Below are 9,302 nucleotides of genomic sequence, written 5' to 3' on the forward strand. Positions count from 1 at the left end.
GCTTCGACCGCCGGCCGTGCAGTCTACGGTGCTTCTGGCTGCGGCGGGGACTTTAAATCTCGACCGCTGGCCTGCGGCCTACAACAATCTAAAGCCGCGGTCTCCGGTGAGGAAGAGCCGATCCTGGACTGACTCTGGACTCTGGTCCTGTACACGGGGGGTAAATGGAGGAGGACTGGCCAAATTTTTGTGCCTTCCACCACAGTGATGAATGCTGTGGTGGATGTTTGTGTTACAGTTTTATTGTGTGTTTATTATTGTACTGCTGCTGACAACCCAAATTTCCACCAACCCTGGTTGTGTGGCAATAAATTATATCTATCTATCTATCTATCTATCAATAGCCTTGTTTAACTCCTCCCATTTCCTTCAAATACAAGGCGTAGCTATGGGCACGCGCATGGGCCCCAGCTACGCCTGCCTCTTTGTCTGGTACGTCGAACAATCCTTGTTTGAGGCATACCAGGGCCCCATCCCCGACCTCTACCTCCGCTACATCGACGATTGCTTTGGTGCCACCTCCTGCACCTACACACAACTGACTGACTACATCCACTTCACCACTCACCTCCATCCGGCACTCAAATACACCTGGACCATTTCCGACCCTTCCCTACCATTCCTTGACCTCACTATCTCCATCGCAGGTGATAGACTTCTGACCGACATCCACTATAAACCCCACTGACTCCCATGGCTATCTAGACTACTCTTCCTCCCACCCCGCTTCCTGTAAGGACTCCATCCCCTACTCACAATTCCTCCGTTTACGCCGCATCTGCTCCCAGGATGAGGTGTTCCACACCAGGGCATCAGAAATGTCCCCATTCTTCAGGGAACGGGGATTCCACTCCCCTCCTATAGATGAGGCGCGCACTAGGGTCTCTTCCTTACCCCGTAACACTGCTCTCTCCCCATGCTCCCAATCGCAACAAGGGCAGAGTCCCCCATGTCCTCACCTTTCACCCCACTGGCCGTCACATACAACAAATAGTCCGTCAGTTTCGCCACCTCCAACGTGACCCGACCATTCGCCACATCTTCCCATCTCCCCCCCCCCCCCCCGTCTGCCTTCCGCAAAGACCGTTCCCTCCGTAACTCCCTTGTCAATTCTTCCCTTCCCTCCCGCACCACCCCCTCCCCGGGCACGTTCCCTTGCAATCGCAAGGGATGCTACACTTGTCGCTTTACCTCCCCCCTCGACTGCATTCAAGGACCCAAGCAGTCGTTCCAGGTGTGCCAGAGGTTCACCTGCATCTCCTCCAACCTCATCTATTGCATCTGCTGCTCTAGATGTCAGCTGATCTACATCGGTGAAACCAAGCGTAGGCTTGGCGATTGTTTTGCCGAACACCTCCGCTCGGTCCGCCTTAACCAACCTGACCTTCCGGTGGCCCAGCACTTCAACTCCGTACCTGACCTCTCTGTCCGGGGCCTCCTCCATGGCCAGAGTGAGGCCCACCATAAATTGGAGGAACAGCACCTCATATTCCCCTTGGGGAGTCTGCATCCTGCTGGCAAGAACATTGAATTCTCACAATTCTGTTAGCCCTTGCTGTCTCCTCCCCTCCCAGCTCCCCCTCAGCCCTCGGGCTCCTCCTCCTTTTTCCTTTCTTCTCCCCCGCCCCACCCCCCATCAGTCTGAAGAAGGGTTTCGGCCCGAAACATTGCCTATCTCCTTCGCTCCATAGATGCTGCTGCACCCGCGTAGTTTCTCCAGCATTTTTGTGTACCTTCGATTTTCCCGCATCTGCAGTTCCTTCTTAAACAACATGCTGCCTGACCCGCTGAGTTACTCCAGCACTCTGAAATGTCACCTATCCATGTTCTCCAGAGATGCTGCCTGACCCACTGAGTTACTTCAGCACTCTGAAATGTCACCTATCCATGTTCTCCAGAGATGCTGCCTGGCCCGCTGAGTTACTCCAGCACTTTGTGTTAGTCGTAGAGTGGTACAGTGTGGAAACAGGCCCTTTGGCCCAACTTGCCTACACCGACCAACATGTCCCAGCTACACTAGTCCCATCGGCCTGTGTTTGGTCCATATCCCTCCAAACTTGTCCAATCCATGTAACTGTCTAACTGTTTCTTGGGATGGTACCAGCCTCAACTACCTCCTGTGACAGTTTGTTCCACACACCCACCACCCTCTGTGTGAATGTACCCCTCAGTTTCCTTTTAAATCTTTTCCCCTTCACCTTGAACCCATGTCCTCTGGTCCTCGAATCCCCCACTCTGGGCAAGAGATTCTGTGCATCTAACTAAACTGTTCTATGCAAGATTCCAGCATCTGCAGTTTCTTGTGTCTCCCTCACCTATATCCACCTATCACTTCTGAAGAAGGGTCTCAACCTGAAACTTCACCCATTCCTTCTCTCTAGAGATGCTGCCTGTCCCGCTGAGTTACTCCAGCATTTTGTATCCACCTATCACTTGCCAGGCTTTGTCCTGCCCCATCTCTCTTTTCCAGCTTCCTCCCCTCACCCTCTCCACTCAGTCTGAAGAAGGGTCCTGACTTAAGTGTTGTTTGTCCATTCCCTCTAAAGCGATGGAGGAACTCAGTGGGTCAGGCCGCATCTGTAGAGGGAAGGGAATCTAAGGCGACCACTCCCACCTCTCCTTTCCAACTTTCTCCACCCCCCACACCAAACAGTCTGAAGAAGGGTCCTGACCTAGAATGTTGCCTGTCCATGCTCTCCAGACGTGCAAGTTACTCCAGGAGATTGCGTCTCTCTTTGTAGACCGGCATCTGCTGTTTCTTCTTTACGTATGTGAAGAGGAAAACCATATAACAATTACAGCACTGAAACAGGCCATCTCAGCCCTTCTAGTCCGTGCCGAACACTTATCCTCCCCTAGTCCCATCTACCTGCACTCAGACCATAACCCTCCATTCCTTTCCCGTCCATATACCTACCCAATTTATTTTTAAATGATAACATCAAACCTGCCTCCACCACTTCCACTGGATGTTCATTCCACACAGCTACCACTCTCTGAGTAAAGAAGTTCCCCCTCATGTTACCACTAAACTTCTGTCCCTTAATTCTCAAATCATATTCTCTTGTTTGAAACTTCCCTACTCTCAATGGAAAAAGCTTATCCATGTCAACTCTGTCTATCCCTCTCATCATTTTAAATACCTCTATCAAGTTCCCCCTTAACCTGCGCTCCAAAGAATAAAGACCTAACTTGTTCAACCTTTCTCTGTAACTTAGTTACTGAAACCCAGGCAACATTCTAGTAAATCTCCTCTGTACTCTCTATTTTGTTGACATCTTTCCTATAATTTGGCAACCATACTTGAGAATTGGCCTCACCAATGCCTTGTATAATTTTAACATTACATCCTAACTTCTATACTCAATGCTCTGATTTATAATGGCCAGCACTCCAAAAGCTTTCTTTACCACCTTTACTACATGAGATTCCACCTTAAGGGAACTATGCCTTATTCCTAGATCCCTCTGTTCAACTGCATTCCTCAATTCGCTACCATTTACCATGTACATCCTATTTTGATTTGTTCTGCCAAGATGTAGCACCTCACACTTATCAGCATTAAATTACATCTGCCATCTTTCAGCCCACTCTTCCAAATGGCCTAAATCACTCTGTAGACTTTGAAAATATATTTCATTATCCACAACACCACCTATCTTAGTATCATTTGCATACTTACTAATCCAATTTACCACACCATCATCCAGATCATTGGTGTACATGACAAACAACAGTGGACCCAACACAGATCCCTGAGGCACCCCACTAGTCACCGGCCTCTAACGTGACAAACAGCCATCCACCATTACTCTCTGGCATATAGAAACATAGAAACATAGAAATTAGGTGCAGGAGTAGGCCATTCGGCCCTTCGAGCCTGCACCGCCATTCAATATGATCATGGCTGATCATCCAACTCAGTATCCCGTACCTGCCTTCTCTCCATACCCTCTGATCCCCTTAGCCACAAGGGCCACATCTAACTCCCTCTTAAATATAGCCAATGAACTGGCCTCGACTACCTTCTGTGGCAGGGAGTTCCAGAGATTCACTACTCTCTGTGTGAAGAAAGTTCTTCTCATCTCGGTTTTAAAGGATTTCCCCCTTATCCTTAAGCTGTGACCCCTTGTCCTGGACTTCCCCAACATCGGGAGCAATCTTCCTGCATCTAGCCTGTCCAACCCCTTAAGAATTTTGTAAGTTTCTATAAGATCCCCTCTCAATCTCCTAAATTCTAGAGAGTATAAACCAAGTCTATCCAGTCTTTCTTCATAAGACAGTCCTGACATCCCAGGAATCAGTCTGGTGAACCTTCTTTGCACTCCCTCTATGGCAATAATGTCCTTCCTCAGATTTGGAGACCAAAACTGTACGCAATACTCCAGGTGTGGTCTCACCAAGACCCTGTACAACTGCAGTAGAACCTCCCTGCTCCTATACTCAAATCCTTTTGCTATGAAAGCTAACATACCATTCGCTTTCTTCACTGCCTGCTGAACCTGCATGCCCACTTTCAATGACTGGTGTACCATGACACCCAGGTCTCGCTGCATCTCCCCTTTTCCTAGTCGGCCACCATTTAGATAATAGTCTGCTTTCATGTTTTTGCCACCAAAATGGAGAACCTCACATTTATCCACATTATATCCCATTCAGCCACTGTTGACTCCATCTTGCTACTCCACCATTAATACCCAACAATTGAACCTTCTTAACCAACCTTCCATGAGGAACCTTGTCAAATGCCTTACTGATGTCCATATAGAAACATCCACCGCTTTACCCTCATCAATTTCCCTAGTAACCTCTTCAAAAATCCAAGATTAGTCAAACATTACCTTCCAGGCACAAATCCTGGAAGGTCATGTTTGGCTAATTTTGTACTTCTTGAAAACATTAGTTAAGACCAAAGTTGGACTCTTGAAGACTGAAAAAGGTGAATTTATTATGGGGAACAAGGAAATGGCAGATGAGTTGAACAGGTACTTTGGATCCGTCTTCCCTAAGGAGGACACAAACAATCTTCCTGTTGTACTAGTGGCCAGTGGATCTGGGGTGAAGGAAATCCACATTAGGCAGGAAATGGTGTTGGATAGACTGATGGGACTGAAGGCTGATAAATCCCCAGGGCCTGATGGTCTGCATCCCAGGCTACTTAAGGAAGTGGCTCTAAAAATCGTGGACACATTGGTGATCATTTTCCAATGTTCTATAGATTCAGGATCAGTTCCTGTGGATTGGAGGGTAGCTAATGTTATCCCACTTTTTAAGAAATGCGGGAGAGAGAAAACAGGTAATTATAGACCAGTTAGCCTGACATCGGTGGTGGGGAAGATGCTGTAGTCAATTATAAAAGATGAAATAGCCGCATATTTGGATAGCAGTAATAGGATCGGTCCGAGTCAGCATGGATTTACGAAGGGGAAATCATGCTTGACTAATCCTCTGGAATTTTTTGAGGATGTAACTAGGAAAATGGACAAGGGAGAGGCAGTGGATGTCATGCACCAGGACTTTCAGACAGCATTTGATAAGGTTCCACATTGGAGATAAGTGAGCAAAATTAGGGCACATGGTATTGGGGATAGAGTGCTGACATGGATAGAAAATTGGTTGGCAGACGAAATGGGTCCCTTTCAGAATGGCAGGCAGTGACAAGTGGGGTACCGCAAGGCCCGGTGCTGGGACCGCAGCTATTTACAATATACATCAATGAAGAGATTTAAAAGTAACATTAGCAAATTTGTAGATGAGACAAAGCTGGGTGGCAGTGTGAACTGTAATGAGGATGCTATGAGAATGCAGGGTGACTTGGACAGTTTGAGTGCGTGGGCAGATGCATGGCAGATGCAGTTTTATGTGGATAAATGTGAGGTTATGCACTTTTGTAGCAGAAACAGGAAGGCAGTTTATTATCTAAATGTCAAGTTGGCAAATACGGAAGTACAACGGGATCTCGGGGTCCTTGTTCATCAGTGACTGAAAGTAAGCATGCAGGTATAGCAGGCCATGAATAAAGCGAATGGCATGTTGCTCGTCATAACAAGAGCAGCTGAGTATCGGAGCAAAGAGGTCCTTCTGCAGTTGTATAGGGACCTAGTGAGACGACGCCTGGAGTATTGTGTACAGTTTTGGTCTCCAAATTTAAGGAAGGACATTCTTGCTATTGAGGGAGTGCAGCGTAGGTTCACAAGTTTAATTCCCGGGATGGCGGAACTCATATGCTGAGAGAATGGAGTGGCTGGGCTTGTACACTCTGGAGTTTAGAAGGATGAGAGGGCATCTGATTGAAACATATAGGATTATTAAGGGTTTGGACATGCTAGAGGCAGGAAACATGTTTCCGATGTTCAGGGATTTCCAGAACCAGGGGTCACAGTTTAAGAATAAGGTAAGCCATTTAGAACGGAGTTGAGGAAACACTTTTTTCACACAGTGAGTTGTGACTCTGGAATTCTCTGCCTCAGAGGGCGGTGGCGGCCGGTTCTCTGGATACTTTCCAGCGAGAGCTAGATAGGGATCTTAATGATAGCAGAGTCAGGGGATATGGGGAGAAGGCAGGAACGGGGTACTGATTGTGGATGATCAGCCATGATCACATTGAATGGCGGTGCTGGCTTGAAAGGCCGAATGACCTACTCCTGCACCTGTTGTCTCTTGTCTGATGTCTATTGTATCAGGACTAGGCGTGTATTTCACCCTACTCTCCAAGGCCTGCTGGATCTCCCGGTTGCCAACCATTTTAACTCCTCTTCCCACTCCCACACTGATGTTTCTGTCCTGGGCCTCCTACATTGCCAGAGTGAGGTGACAAGCAAACTGGAGGAACAGCACCTCATAGCTTACAGCCCAATGACATGAACATTGAATTCTCCAAATTAAGGAAATTCCCCCTCCTGCTCAAGTCCTGGAGTCTGTCCCAACCCCATCTCTTTTTTCCAGCTTTCTCCCCCGACTCCATCAGCCCAAAGAAGGGTCCAGACCCTACACGTCACCTGTTCATTCCCCTCCAAAGTGCCGGTAGAACTCAGCAGGTCAGCCATCCGTGGTGGGAAACGGATGGAGAAGTGTTCCTATTACAAGCTCTCCTTGGGCCTGTCGAGAATGCGGTGTCCGTTCTTGGGATGGGATGCAAGGTCCGAGCTGACCAGTCATCGACAGCCCCCCCTTCCCTTCCCTCATGGGCCATCTCTTTGTCATTCCTCTGACTTCTCGCTGGATGACAAGCAGAACCGTCTTGGCTTAACAGTAGATGTATCTTCTTCCTTTTGGCGTTTCGTTTCTGCAGGTATTTAGAGCGGAAACAAAACTACTTCCCTTAGGTCCTGATCTTCCTTTTGTTTTAGTAAAGGTAGAACCTTTGACAGTTGCGATTGGTTTAGGATCTTGAATATTCCCATAGCGTAAATTTGACATGAACCGTACTTCCTTTTCTATGAAGTTCCCCAGATCAGGAAGCATGGCCTCTCCATTATAATTTTCCTCTAACAGACCAGCTTTATCTTTTCTCTAAGTCTATAGGGCAGTTTTAGAGCGATCATTTTTCATATTGCTAACAACATTCATTTCTTGCATGTGGTCTAAGAGGGTAGTCATTTCTTTCATACTTCTAAGACATATCGCAAACTCCCGCAATGCTTTCGTGTCTTCTGGCTGGATAGCTGTCCAAGCCTAGGCCTTCTTCATGAGGATGTCTTTGGATCATGGACGTTTAAAGGGACTTTTATGTAGTGTGTCGGCAGCGAGCAGCGACTGCGGAGGGTTCAACAGCCGTGACCACGGGAGAACAAAAATGGGAAGATGATTGAACTTTATTACCTTCCATCACAGTGAGGAATGTGGATTCCGCTGTGGCGGCCGTTTATGTTGGATTTTACTTCGGAGTCACGTGTGTGACTACGTGAAGAACCCGCTCAGTGCGCAGGCGCGGCATTACGCCAGCAGTGCAACAGCGGCAGCGGGAGCTAGGCTCTCCCGCAACAGATGAAACGGACCGTCAGGTGAGTATCCTGAGGTCGGGTTTCTTTTACAGGGGATCCCCTTTTTCTGCTTGTGTTTTACAGGCAGAGAAAAGGGCTCTGGAACGGGGGGAGAACTGTCCCCCGTTCGAGGAGGAACGTTTCCCGTCGGGGGGAAGGGGGGCAGCAACAGGCGGTAGGAGCGACCCGGTGTTCCTCTATTCCCCGACACCGTGCCGAGCCCAGCCCGATAGCGGGCTGGATGCATAGCCACCCGAAGAGGCATCCGGCAGGTGTTCCCGATATGGGACGGGACGTCTCTCCACCCGCACGGGGGGAGAGAGAGCCGCCTGAGCCGCTGGAGCGGCTCTCGGTGCAGGTGCCTGCGAGACGCGCTGCTTGAGGGGCGCTCTCGCTACTACAAGGCACAAAAGCTCCAGAAGAAGGCGGTAGGAACATTTAACCGGGCGTTCCGCTATCCCCACACCGCGCCGAAGCCAGTCCCGCTAGTGCCTGAGCTGCGGGCTGGATGTCTAGCCATCCGAAGAGGCATCCGGCCGGTGGCTTCCGACTTGTCGGAGGGGACGTCTCTCCACCCGCAGGGAGAGAGACAGCCGCCTGAGCCGCTGGAGCGGCTCCTGGAGCAGGAGCTCCTGCGAGACACGCTACGTGAGGGGCAGTCTCGCTGGAGGGTTCAGGCATACCCTCCACAGGGCCTAGGCACTGCCCATCGCTTCCTCCTTAGTGTGGTTAGCTTTGGGGTGACCAGTGGCTGGGCTGGTCATGAAGAGGGGTCACTGGCTGAACAATATCAGGGAGTATGCTTGAGGTACAGGATCAGGAAGAGCTGCTGGGTGTGGCCGCTATGTGGCTCCACCACTAGCGAGATGGCTTTTCAGTCTCAACTGATGGCCAGCTTACTACCTGTCTTTTCCAAAAAAACTCTCCAAGACAGGTAGCCATGAGGCGTTGGTTTTATCACGCCTCCCCTAAATTGCATTTACTCAAAGTGCCCGCCATTATTGGGGGATACATTGAGCAGCGCATTTAACCTAAATATTTTTAAAATGCATTTGGTACCCTGACGTCGGCTATCATGTCCACCTGCTCATTCCAGAAGGGCAGGGTAGTATGGCAAAACACCTGACCCTACTGTTCAACGGTATACCTCATAACTTCTGAAATGAACTCACAAACCTGCCCTCAATCTATGAAATTAACAGGGCTATGAGAACGCCGACCTCATAAGCACAGATCCTGCTACCTGGCACTTACCAAACCAGTCCTAAAAAACTGGACGAAGTGTTCAAACTATTCGGCACAAGAGGGCAGAGTCTGGAA

The sequence above is a fragment of the Amblyraja radiata genome, chromosome 16 (assembly GCF_010909765.2).
Source record: "Amblyraja radiata isolate CabotCenter1 chromosome 16, sAmbRad1.1.pri, whole genome shotgun sequence".
Taxonomy (NCBI): Eukaryota; Metazoa; Chordata; class Chondrichthyes; order Rajiformes; family Rajidae; genus Amblyraja; species Amblyraja radiata.